This window comes from Patagioenas fasciata, chromosome 1 (assembly GCF_037038585.1).
Source record: "Patagioenas fasciata isolate bPatFas1 chromosome 1, bPatFas1.hap1, whole genome shotgun sequence".
Classification (NCBI taxonomy): Eukaryota; Metazoa; Chordata; class Aves; order Columbiformes; family Columbidae; genus Patagioenas; species Patagioenas fasciata.
The window spans coordinates 99,947,683-99,959,725 of NC_092520.1; the positions used below are offsets into that span (position 1 = coordinate 99,947,683).

A 12,043-nucleotide genomic window follows, 5' to 3' on the forward strand; every position below is an offset into this window, starting at 1 on the left:
CTGCTACAGGCGGCCGTCGGCAGGCCGAGCTTTCCAGCTGGGGACTGGCCGAGTGGTGTGTGTGTTTATCTGCCTGTCCCTCCTGGGCTGTCCGTTCCGGACGGCAAACGGGTCCCGGAGGACCGCGAGCATCTCCACTCTTTCGTCGAGCGGGGAAAGGGTGCGGAGCAAGCAAACGCAACTGGAGAGATTTGTCATTCGCCTTTGTAAGGAAAATAGCGGCGCTTAGTCCGTGAACCGAGAGCGTCTCTGGCCCTTCTGGGGAGAAGGAGAGAAAATAATGAATCTCCTGTCAACAGAGTGGCCCTGAACTACGAAGTAAAATTATAGTACTTGTGCTATGCAAAACCCCTTTGATTGCACGAGGAGTTTGCATGGCGGTGTAACCATATGCTGGCATCATGTCAGGTCTGAAAGCGTTGCAGACCCTGTATAACGCCAATTGAGGCTTGTCTTGTTTTGTTATTCAGATTTCTACACTTCCATTAAAAACAGTCTTACAATAAGAAATGATAAAGGTCTGATTTAAGACACACTCAAGCAGGGCAATTCAGAGCTTAGGACAGTGATCTGTTATTTATAGGTTTTTCCTAGCACTCATCACCAGGCTGTCTGAGCACCTCGCTTGCATTAATTCATTTTACCTTCGCAGCGCCCATTTCCCCTCTTTCGTATTTCCTCTGCTCGGGAGGACCCGCGTGCTCTGGTTGCCGTTTGGTGAGCAGGGGAACGGGGGGCAGAGGGGGCCGGCCTCGTCGCTCCTGGGCTTTAACCCCCAACTTTCGGAGGTGTGGGAACCGGAGGCGGAGAGAGGGGGGAGGCTTCCAATTAGAGCAGGCGCTGGAGGTAAATGAGAGCCGGCGTAAAGCCATCCCACTTGGAAGCTTCCTGCGAGAAGCCCATTCTGCCATTAACAATGGATTTGTCTTTACGAGGAGGTTAAGTGCTTAGAATTATCGGAGCAGCCGTTTTAGCGAGCGCATCCTCGCCCGGCTCCGCAGCGGCAGCAGCAGCAGGGCTGAGCCCCGAGCATCTGTGCGCGGAGCCCCCTCCCGCCGCTCCCGGAGAGAGAGCAGTGTGCAGCGGCCTGACCCGGGGGTCAGCTCCCTCCGGGGCGTGTGGGAGAGGGGGAGGCGGCCCAGTAATCCGCAAAGCAAGAGCATGCTCTTGAATTTTCCGGGGTTAGCTCGGCGGTGCTCACCGCACCCGCGGCAGGGGAAGGCGGCGCGCAGCCGGGCCGAGCCAGGCCGCGAGAGGAGCGAACTGAAGCCCCAATGTCTTCGCCGGGAGCCGCCAGCCTCCCGCTGCAAAGCTCGGGGACCCGGGAAACAAAAAAGGCACAGAGGCGAACAAGCGCGGGTCTGTTTTTCCCCGCCACGGAGGAAACTGCGTTTACAAAGAAAGTTTTACTGCGGTTAAAAAGAAAAGTGGAGCGAGTTTACCCCGATAACTTGAAGTCATTAGTTAAAACAAAACAAAACACAATACAACAGACCCAACCACCCAGCCCCATGCTGTAGGTGCACACATGTGATCCGAAGTTTGCAGCCCGGGGGAAGGGAAGCGGACGACTTTTGTGATATAAGTGTGGGCCGATGGCATCGTGGATCCAGTCTTGCGGGAAAAGACAAAGCCCAGATCCATGCAGCCCTGAAGCCGCGGCTGCAGCCACCTCGTCGGGAGATGGGCTAGTTCTGATTTTCTACCGAAATGAGCAATTTTAATGAGGTTTTCCGTAGGAAAAGGAGGGGAAAAAAAAAAGGAAGAGAGGCCTTTCCTCCAGCTGTGTGTCTGTAACTCACGTGTGTTCAGTCTAATAACTTTTAATGTCTAGCTCTAAAACATCTTTATAAAAAATAGCTTTACAGCGTAATAGGCCAGGTGTCCTTCTGGTTGTTATCAGAGATTAAAAAAACGTGTGGGAGCCTTTTCAGATGCGTTGTCTGCCGTGCCGTGAATAAACTCGGCCGGCGCCCCGGGACCGCAGTCCGGCCGCCGTGCTCCGTGGCTCCCCGGGCTCCCCTGCGAGGAAGCCGAGCTGGAGTTTCGGTTTTCAGACGATGGATATTTCACTTCTGCTTTGAGACGGGCGAGTTTTTGAAGAGCGACATAGCGAACACCCAAAGCCCGTGATGGCACTTTCATGAAATACCAACCCGCTGGCCGTGACCCGGCTGCGTGTGTATGTGTGTACGCCGTGTCCTCCTTCCCGAGCAGCTGGCAATCCCCGCGTTTTTTCAAGACGTGGCTTAGATTCTCGATTAAAAATTTATGGGCGTTTTTTTGTTGGGAAGGGGCGCTTTGGCAGAGACGACTTTCGGGAACTCCTGCTTTCCCATCTTCGGAGATAAGCACCAACGGCGGAGAGCAGGCAGGCACCCCCGGCCGTCCTGTTCTGGCGCTCAATGCTCATCGCCCTGCTTGTGCGCTCTCGGCGAGGAAAGCCCCCGTCTCCGCTGCCTTTTCGTGCAGCGTCTTGGACGTGGCGATTAAAAATCCCCCGAGGGAGGAACTGTCCGCATTAATCGCCTGGCGTTTGGCTGGCGGTCGCTCCCACACCGAGCGGCGGCGAGAAGGGCTCGATGCGGCGCCGGCGGCGCTGAGGTGGCAAAACTCCCGCTTCCCCGGGAAGGCGCCCGGTGGTGCGGGGGAGCAATGGGTCTGCGGGCCCGCCGGGCCCGCGATGGGGCCGCCCCGGCATCCTCCACACCACGGGCTCCACGGGAGCAAACCAAAGAGTATCGGCGGGGCTGGGCGTTGTGAACGTGAAATTTACGAGTCGAGCTCGCCGAGCCAAAAGTTGCCTTGCCAAAGTAAATAGATGCAGCCGATAACTACCAACCCGGAGATTAAAGGGCTCCTCAATCCGGGCAGAAATTTTAAGGCAGTCGTAGAAATGCCAGCGAGGGAAACGGCACTTCAGTCGCCACCCCACCCCGGATTGCCACACCGCTCACACGCGGTAAAAAAACACGTAAAGGGCTGCCAAAGCCGGCTCAGGCGAAAACGCGCTCTAATAAGCAACCCCCCCCCCCCCCTCCCCGCGCAATGCAGACGTTGACAAACGAGTGGCTTTTTTTCCATCCCGATTCACAGCTTGGAGAAGGGAACCGCGGGGAAGGCACAAATCAGCGCGTCCGTTCCGCGGACCCCACGAAGTTGGGGGCGGCGGGTGGGATCAGAGAAGGGCCCCGGTCCCGGGGGGGACCCCTCCACGGGTGGGAGGCTGCGAGCGATAGGGTCCGTGCGCGCTGTGACCTGTGTGGGGGTTAGGACGGCTGCCAGCCGCCGGCGGGTCCTGGGGCGGTGGGGATGCCCTTGCGCTACGGGGGAAACCCGGAACCGGCGGGTCTGGCTGGGGGGCGCGGGCAGCACCGCCGAAGGGGGATTCCGGGCGCCGCGGTGCGGCGGGGCGCACTAGGGGAACTGAGGTGGGAGGACCGGGGGCCTCCAGCGGAGGGGCCAGGGGATAGCGGGGGGCGGCAGCGCGGCGCGACCTGCCGCGGAGCCTCTCAGCGATGTCTGGCAGCGCCGCCGCCGCTGCCGCCGGGGTTTTGACAGCTTGGCGGAGCGGAGTGAGCGGAGCTTTATGGTAATTGCGGTTCTCCACTGGCCTTCTGGGTAGCGCGCGAGGGGAGTATCGGCGGGGCGGGGGCGGCTTTCCTCTCCTTGTCGGCCAGGGAGCGTTGAGTCCCCCTCGGGGCGCCGCAGCTTGGCAGCGACCTGTGCCAGCTGCGGGGAGCGGGCGAGGCGAGGGGCCGGCGGTGCGGCAGGGGTGGGTAAATCAATTAGTCAGGGCAAGGGGGGGGCAGCGGGCGAGCGCTCGGGTGAGCCCAGCCTGGGTAGGGAAACGCAGCCAGGGAAGGGGGAAACTTGCACAGGGAAAAAGCGGTGGCGACGCTGCTGCTGCCGCCGCCGCCGCTGCTGACGGCGGCTCCCTCGGTGCAGCGCTTGCCCGGGGGGAGGGGAAGGGAGGGGAGGCGGTGGCTGGAGGAGGAGGAGGAGGAGGGAGAGAGGGAGGGGGGATGCGAAGGGAGCGCAGCGTGCAGCAGACGGAGCCCGGTCTCCCAGCGGCAAGGTGAGGAAGAGCGGCTTTCCCGGCGGACTAAAGAGGAGAGGGGGGGGGGAGGAGAAGAGGAAGAAAAAGAGAGAGAGAGGAGGAGAAGAGGAGGAGGAGAATTAAATCCCCAGCCACACACACACAAAGCCGCGGCGGCCAGGGCACGGGAGACGGCGGCGCGGGCGAGATGTGGGGAACGCCGCGCTCGCCAGCGCAGGAACTTCGCCCGGAGCAAGCCAGCAACATGGCGCTGCCAAACCAGAGCCGGCAGCCGGAATGAGCATCGCGGGCTGCCGCTCTCGCTCCCGCCGCTGAGCCCAGACGAGCCGAGAAGCAAAGCCCTTCCCGCGGGCACCTGCCCCGTCGGCGCAGGCGGCGGCCGCGCTCCTTCTCCCCGCGCCCTGCAGCTCCCTGCCTTCTCGCACCATTCCGCGTCGGGGCAAGACGCGGCACACGCACCTACGGAAAGAGGGAGCGGGATCGGGAAACTTTTCTCACCCCCCCATCCCCGACGGGGCTGCCCTTCCCGTGAGAGCACCAGGGCGCGGCGACAGTGTGGGGACCCGCGGCGCGGCGGGAAGGTCAGTGCTCCGCTCCGCGAACAGCTCCCGTGCGGAAGCGCCGCCGCCAGGTCCCATGGTGACGGGGTGGCCGCGGGGCTCCACTCGCCCCGCCGCTGGAACGGCGGCGTGGCGGCGCCGTCGCCGAAAGTTACGGCACGGGGCATCGGGACTCAAGCAGGGGTGGCGGGCAGGCGGCGGGGGAGAGAGGTCTCCCTGTGCGCCTCCTGGGCTGCGGTGGTAGAGGGGAAGTTTGGAGGCAGTTGCTTGTAAAGATGCTTGTTTGGGGCAGTGGAGGCGGGCGGGGAAAGCTGCCGGTCGTGCTGTTGGCTCCAGTGCGCCTGTGAGGAGTAGTGATGGTGTTCCCGTCGTCTCGCATATTGCGATCGGGAAAGCGCCGGGGCAGCGGCGGTGCGGGGCTTCCGCGGGACGGGGCGAGCGAGGAGCGGCGCTGCCGACCTGCGGAGCGAGGACGGCTGCCGCCGCGGGTGGGTTGTGCTCCGCGCTCCCCGCCGAGAGGAGGGGACGGCGGGCAGGTGGGTGGCGGGGGGAGCCCGCAGCGGGCTGCCTTTCCCTCGCCGGGAGAACCCGGGGCTCCGCTCCCCCCCGCTTCCCTCCGCCCCGGCTGGGCGGGCGCCGCCGCGCACGTGGGGCAGGGCGGTCCGGGGTTTTCCCGTGCGCGGAGCTGTGCTGGCGTGAGGTCCGGCGCGACACGGAAGTTTAGTCAGCCCTAAAATGTAGTTTGGAGTTGGAGAGCGAGCCGGAGGGAGGCTCGGGGCTTGCCATCAAAGGGCCGGCCGGAGGGGAACGGCCAGGCAGGGAGGCAGCGGAGGCTGCTTTGTGAAGCCGGGGCCAAGTGGGGCGGCTCTGCGCAGCATATGAGGCATGCATTTGATGTTCGTGGAGCGAGTCCGGGGGCGAGGGCTGCGGAGCGTTCGCGTTCCTCTTTCTTTCTCGATGTGTGTGTGTGGTGTTTTTTGGTCTTTTTTTTTTTTTTCCTCTCGTTTACGCGATGTCTGTCGGATCCCGGGTTTGATGATTGCGGAGGGGGAGGCGAAGAGCACGGCCCCCCTCCCCTCGACCAAAAAAAAAAAAAAAAACCCACAGAAAACCAGCCCTGGCGGTAGTGAGCGGTGTAGAACTGACAAAGTGTGATGACTGGCTTTAATGGTATCGCCTCGGAGCTCCTCGAAGCATTAATTCCCACTAATGAATCTTTTCCAGAAACTCCGTTCATTGCTTTCATCTGCTCTTTGGGGCCTGCAGCTTTTGTATTCGTGTTTGTATTAAAAGGCGGGGGGAGACGGGTGCTGTATGAGCCCAGCCCGCACCACGTAACCCCGTAGCAAAGCCCGGATTTTCCAAAGGTTTCTATTAACTTTTTTTTTTTCTTTTCCCCCCGTCCCCTCCCCGTGGCTCTACCGCAGGGGGCGGCCGGGGAGAGCCGTGCCCCTCCAGGGCCGCTTAGGAACAAAGCTGGGGGCGAGAGCGGGCGGGCGGTGCGGGGTCTCGCCCCCCGGGGCAGCGTCCGCACCCCCGCTGGTTCCGCCGCGCCTGGTTCGCCGCCGCCTGAGCTGCGCCCTCCCCGCCCGCGCTTTTCCCGCAGCTTTGTGCCCGCCGAGCCCGGCGTACCGCTTCCTCCGGCCGCCGCTCTCACCTAATTTCGTCCCTGAGACGCTGGTACTTGCCTATCTGTCTACAGCCCGGAGCTGTCGCGCTTGCGACACACCGATTCATTTCCTTTCGGTTCTGCTGTCGGAGCCGCTGGGTGTGTTGTTTTTTGTTTTGTTGTTGTTTTTTTTTTTTTTTTTTTTTTCCCCCCGAGAGGTAGCCAGCGCAGCGCTCACTCTAATTGCTTTTAGGAGGATTAGGAACAAATTCCTTTTCCATCTCCTTCCCCCCCCCCGCCCCGGAGCCTCCCACACCCCCTCCGTTGCTTTCGCGCGCCGGGGCTGCAGTTTATCCCTGGTGCAGTTCTTTGAATTGCTGTCACAAATAGGTGACTCAGAGTTAATTAGGAAGTATGCATCGGATCAATGGGCTGCACAGCTCATTAGTTATTCCCCAGCCTTTTGCAGCGTTGGACCTGCGGCTTCTCGCCTCGTATATACCCCTTTAATACGCAACCCGGAGGGCGGGCAGGGATCAGGGAGCACTTCGGGTGAGGGGGGCTGGGTGCGAAGGGGCATAATGAATACGGGCATTGAAGTTTCCAGGTTGGGAGGTTGCCTGTGGACTAGTGGCCGAGTCCCTCTTGCTCCCCTCGCCCCTCCCGTCCCGGTTATCAAACCTGCCTCCTCACATGGGCGTGGAGGGCCCTCGCCCACCCCGAGGCCGGAGGGACGAGCCCGGAATGTTACCAAAAACAAACAGGCACACACACACAAAAAAAGTGTGCATGTGTTTATTGGAGCGTACGCTGAGAGAGCAGACAAAATCTCATTTGTCAGGCATGAAGGTGGGCTGTGTGGAAGGCTATAAATATACCGGGGAGGATTGTATCACGGTCACTTTTCTGTTCTTCGCCATTTCTAAGGTGAGTGGTGGAGGCTGAGGGACCGGGCAGGGGCTTCTCCTGGTATTGTTTGTCCGTCTGTGATAGATCGGTCTAGACAGCCGCTCAGGCTCCCTGCGAGCTCAGGAACCGGAGCCTGAAAGGGAGAGTGGGGGAGTCGGAGCCGAAAAGGTCACAGCGATTTTTTTTTTTTTTTTTGGTGGCTATGATTGTTAACCCTTAAAACCAAGAGAGGATCGCGGCTGGCTACTCCGGCCTGGAAGGGTGCGAGAGCAGCTGAGGTTGCGGGGAGGACGGGGCAGCGCACCTCGGGCCCCCGGCGCTGCCCCCTTCATCTAATGGCTTTATAAAAGCTGTTTCCCACAACAGGAAAAGAGTTCACGAGGCGAACGCCAGATTATTTCGTTCCCAGGAGTTTCCTCTCCCTGGAAACTCCGAGGAACGCTTGGAGCCAGGGTCGGGCGGTCGTGGTGCCAGGGAAGCCTCCGCAGTCCCATGGGCTTGAGGGTGGTGGGGCCCCAGGGGTGTCCGAGCCCCGGCAGCGGGGGGGGTTCCCAGCGGCTCTCCAGCTCCCCCGGCCTCGTCGTGTTTCCCCCTTCCCGCGGGTTGCAGTGGAAACCCCGCGGTGGAGGTTCCCGACCCCACGAGGGGAGCGAGTTTCCGCGGCCGCTTTCAGGTCCTGTCAACTTCTCCTGCAGCTCGGTGCCCTTTGCCCCACGGGGCTGCGTGCGTGTTCACAGCGTGGCGCAGCCTCCCGCTCGTGTCTGTGCACGGAGAAGCCGGGCGTACCTGCCTCGGGGTGTTTGGAAGCCCATGGGGGTACGCACACCTCGTGGAGTGCAAGAGCAGGGTCTGCGTTAAGGGTCGGGTGGGCTGGGGGTTATTTGCAGCTCCTGCGTGCGTGTGTGCTTGCTTTTGTACTGAGATGTCCTCGGTGGATGAGATGCTGCGCTGATCGTGGCGTGCAAGCCTGGGCGGTACAGATTAAAAGCAGTTAAGGCTTTAGAGCGATAGATAAAAGCTGGTTTTGTTGGATTCGCCTGCAGCGCAGACCATTCTCATTCCTCTTTGTCTGAGCCCCGGTTCCGGGCGCTACAGCCTTATTGGAAATGCTCCCGAGCAGTCCGCGCAGCCAGGGCAGCAGGCAGCTCAGCGCTTATTTACACGTCACATCTAAATACATCTCTAATTAGATAGAAGCAACGCCGGAAATGGCAGATTTGTTGCATATCTAATAGAGACCAGTGCAAACAGACTCAGCAGGGTTTCCCTCTCTTCCCCCCGCCCCAAAAAAAAAAAAGACCAGCAAGACCAAGCTAGTAATCTGAGACAGAACAGAAATGACTTCTCTCATTTGAGTGCATTATGAACCACATTGGCAAATGCCTCTATTCTAATATTTAAAGCAATACTTAGGATGTGTGAACTGAATGCCCAAATATGGACTGGGTCTTGAAACAATACTGGTGCCTTGGCTTTATTCCTGTGCTGGTGGACAATCCAGGCTCCGTGTCACGCACTGTATCATATCTGTCCTTACCAGGATGTGCCAAGAGCTGCAGCTTCTCAGGCAGTTTGAAATTATTGTCCCTTTTCCCTCCTGTTCCCCCACCCCATGATAACTGCGGTTTTTTTAAGGTTGATGAAGAAGCCAGGGTCCACCTGACAGGGTTGCCAGAGGCAAGGCAACTGAGCTCCAGGGGTTCCTGTACAGTCCATGCAAGCACACTTTGTGGATCTGTGCAGCTGTGAGACCACACAAAGTTGTTGACATGCTTTCGGGTCTCCATTTGTGGAGAAAATGGACCCATAGCACCACAGCCCAAAATAATGAATGCTGTGCATACCAAAGTAGTTTTAGCAATCTGTGGCTGTTCTTTAAAAGGTCTCTCAACTTTGACCGGTGAGTGGCCCCTGCAAAGACAGGCAAAAGGCCTGCCCTGGCTCAGGTTGTAGCTCTGGCAGCCACGTTGCCCTGTTGCCCTGAGAGTAAACAGGGCTTGGAGTAAATTGGTGCTTGGCATGGAGGAGAAGCGGGCTCGGATTTCTGCGCGTCTTGACAGAGGTGTGGGCTGTTGCTGGGACTCGGCAGCATAGTTGGGTTGCACAGGTAATATGCCGTACGCTATCTTTCCCCCAAACACCGCAATAGATCGCATTTTAATGTGGGCTTAGAAAGAGCAACATGAAGCCGAGCTTATATACTTCCTCCTTAGGCTGGTGTCGCTTTAGACATAATTGATGGCCAGATCGGGCCTGTTCCCCTCTTTTTCTTGGTTTTGTAGTTCCCTGAGCGCCAGAGGCGAGCTGGCTGGCTGGGGAGAGCCAGGCTAACCCCGTTTAACTCTGGCGGGCAGCTCTGGCCGTGTGTTTGCATGCGGGAGGCCTGGGCTGCAGGCAGGGGGAGTTCCCGTGGCCCTGAGCAGCTCCCGTTAATCCTCCTGTCCTTTCTGGGAAGGGACTTATGGCAGTCGCTGCTCCCAAGCGACCTTTCCTTCCGACCCGACCCGCTCAGGTCCTGAGACTGTGGCGGGCAGGGGCATCTCTCCCGGGGGAGCATGTCTTTCGTGGGGGTTTCTCCGGAGCGGGCAGCCTGCATGCCTTGAAATAGCTGAGCAGGCAAGGTGGAGACGGAAAGGAGGCAGCCAAGAACTCATTGCAAATGTGGATTTAGGAAAGTTCTGCCGCTTTCCAGCAGGGAATTAATTTTTCCTTGTTTGCTGGACAGCAGTTCTTGGCTGAGTGGAGATTTTTTTCCCTTTCCACTCTTCCACTGCTGGGAAAGTTAGTGAGTGAGAGCATGCTTCAGTACTTGCCCGCCTGTTTTCCTAAACCGTTTGAATTATTTGAGACTCCTTCCCTGTGCATATAGGTGCTCATCTCACCCCAAACCTGCCTTGTGAACTAATAGATTCTGTGCCGTATGATTAGACATGCAAGGAAGTCCGCTTGGAGAAGATCCTGACAGCATGAAATATAATTTGTGATCTGAAAGACAGTTTCCAGTATAATCTCATTATGCACCACAGACTCCCGGTGTTATTTTGTAGAAGGCGGACAATGATCAATTTACATTGACCTGGGGCTGGGCGAGCTTTTAGATGGTAATTGCCATATTGATTTGCATGCAAAAAGAAGACCTGCTAAAATTAAAGACCGGAAGCTAAATTAAACTAAATTTATTGTCTAGGTGCAAACTAAAAGACTTGTTAAAGTCTAGGCTAGACTTGGAAAGCTATGAAGTTGTGAGAAAAATTATTCTCATCCCGATCACTTTGGAAAATGAATCTACATGACGGAGACGAGCACTGCAAAGACCCTATTGTGAGCGGAGGCACACAAGCCTGGGCTGTTCTGTGTAAGCCCCGACTCTCTAAACAATCAGAGAATAAAATATCTCCTCTGTCCAATGAAAATCTCCGCCTGAATGTTGGGATTGTCGTGCTAAGGAAAACAAAGCTTTATTTGGATAAGACAATTAAAGTGGAAAGCGCAGAATCCACCAGCCACACTGGGAATGGCTTGTATAAAGAGCTGAGTGTGTTCAATAGAACACTGGGGAAAGGGGGAGGCTCAAGGCTGCGCTCGGCGGCTGAGCCGGCACGGGAAAGCCTGGCATTGTGCTTCCTCCGCCTGCTCCTCGGCCAGGAGGGGTGACAGCGCTCCCAGCCAAATGCGCTCGTCTTTCCATTGCTCCTGCTGCTCTCAAAGCAATCTGCCACGGCCGGGAGCTGCATCGGCGCAGCTCTGTGCAGGATCGTTCCCTGTGCACCTCCAGACCAGCCTGTGGTGGGTTGCAGTATGCCAGTGCTGCCAGCCAGCCTGTTATTTCTCAGTGCGTGTTTTGTTTTTCATTTTCAGTTGGAGTAGTTCTTGCTCTTTCCCCAGGTGTTCGTTTAACGCTGAGGCATACCTCACCTAGGGGCCTCCGTATTTGCATATTACAAAACATTTGGGCCTGCATACTCAGTTACAACAGTCAGATCTCCTCCACAGGAGTATCGGAGTAGCTGGTGCCTGGCACAGTTGATAGCAGAGAGAAGTACGCCTGTACTTGCACGGGCAGCAGACCCTGTGCCTGGGGCAGCCTGGTGGCTGTCCTTGTGCTTGCGTGGACTGGGTGCCATGAGGCTGCCCGTCCCTCACCTGCTGCTATGTTTCCCCGCTGCTCTGCAGGAGCGGGGCAGCATTGCAGCCAGGGGTCTCCTGGAGGGGGTGGGAGAGCATTGTGGGCTCATTTAGCCACAGCTTTAGTATGGCATTTGCTCGTGGTGGCAGGTAGGGAGAGACAAGTGAAATGAAAAGCTGGAGGGGTGTATTCTCAGCTCTCCTGGAAATTCACAGAGAACTTGCTAATAGCACGAGGAGGGATAGGCAGAGCTCCTCTACTTTCCAAGTGTAAATTCCTTCCCTGAGCCAGACTTTCTCCATGTGAAAGCTCCTGGCTATGGAGAGATCCTACAGGGATCCCTGATCCCCAGGCAATCCCCTTTGCTCCCACGCCCCAGTGTGCTGGGTTGTGCTCTAAGCCTCTCTGACTTGCCCACAGCAGGAGGAGGCTGAGCTGGGCGTTGAGGGAAGCCCTTCCCACAGGATGCGGTCCTCCCTGGCTCACCTTGCTCTGGCCTGGTATTGCTCTCTGTGCGGTGTTTTCCTTTTCTCCCGTTTCAGTAGTCAAGCACAAAGCAGATTAGCAAAGCCCCGTGCAGAATTAAGCAGCCCAGTGCAAAGTTATGCTGAGCTGCTCCTGGAGGACTTGCCTGCCTTAACCCGGCAGACCTCCCGTGCTGTGCCATGCTTTGCAGTGCCAGGGCAGACCAGGGCCATCAGGCAGGGGTGGATGCTTCCCGGGGTCTCCACACAGCGGTGGGCAAGGAAATCGCTCTGGCTAAAGTTGCGGAGCAGCAG

The 12,043-nt window shown here is 58.2% G+C and overlaps 1 protein-coding gene across 6 annotated transcripts in view; it reads left to right on the plus strand.

Annotated features, from left to right (window-relative positions):
- Positions 1-12,043, plus strand: part of BCOR (BCL6 corepressor) — an 82,169-nt gene that overhangs the window by 19,442 nt on the left and 50,684 nt on the right. For 4 of the 6 annotated variants that reach the window (XM_065860053.2, XM_065860098.2, XM_065860104.2 and 1 more), the window contains exon 1: positions 4,096-4,641. The exons of 1 other annotated variant lie outside the window; for it this stretch is intronic. The gene's annotated coding sequence lies outside the window, so the exon portion shown is untranslated. One more of the 6 variants, XM_065860069.2, reaches the window with a different exon arrangement.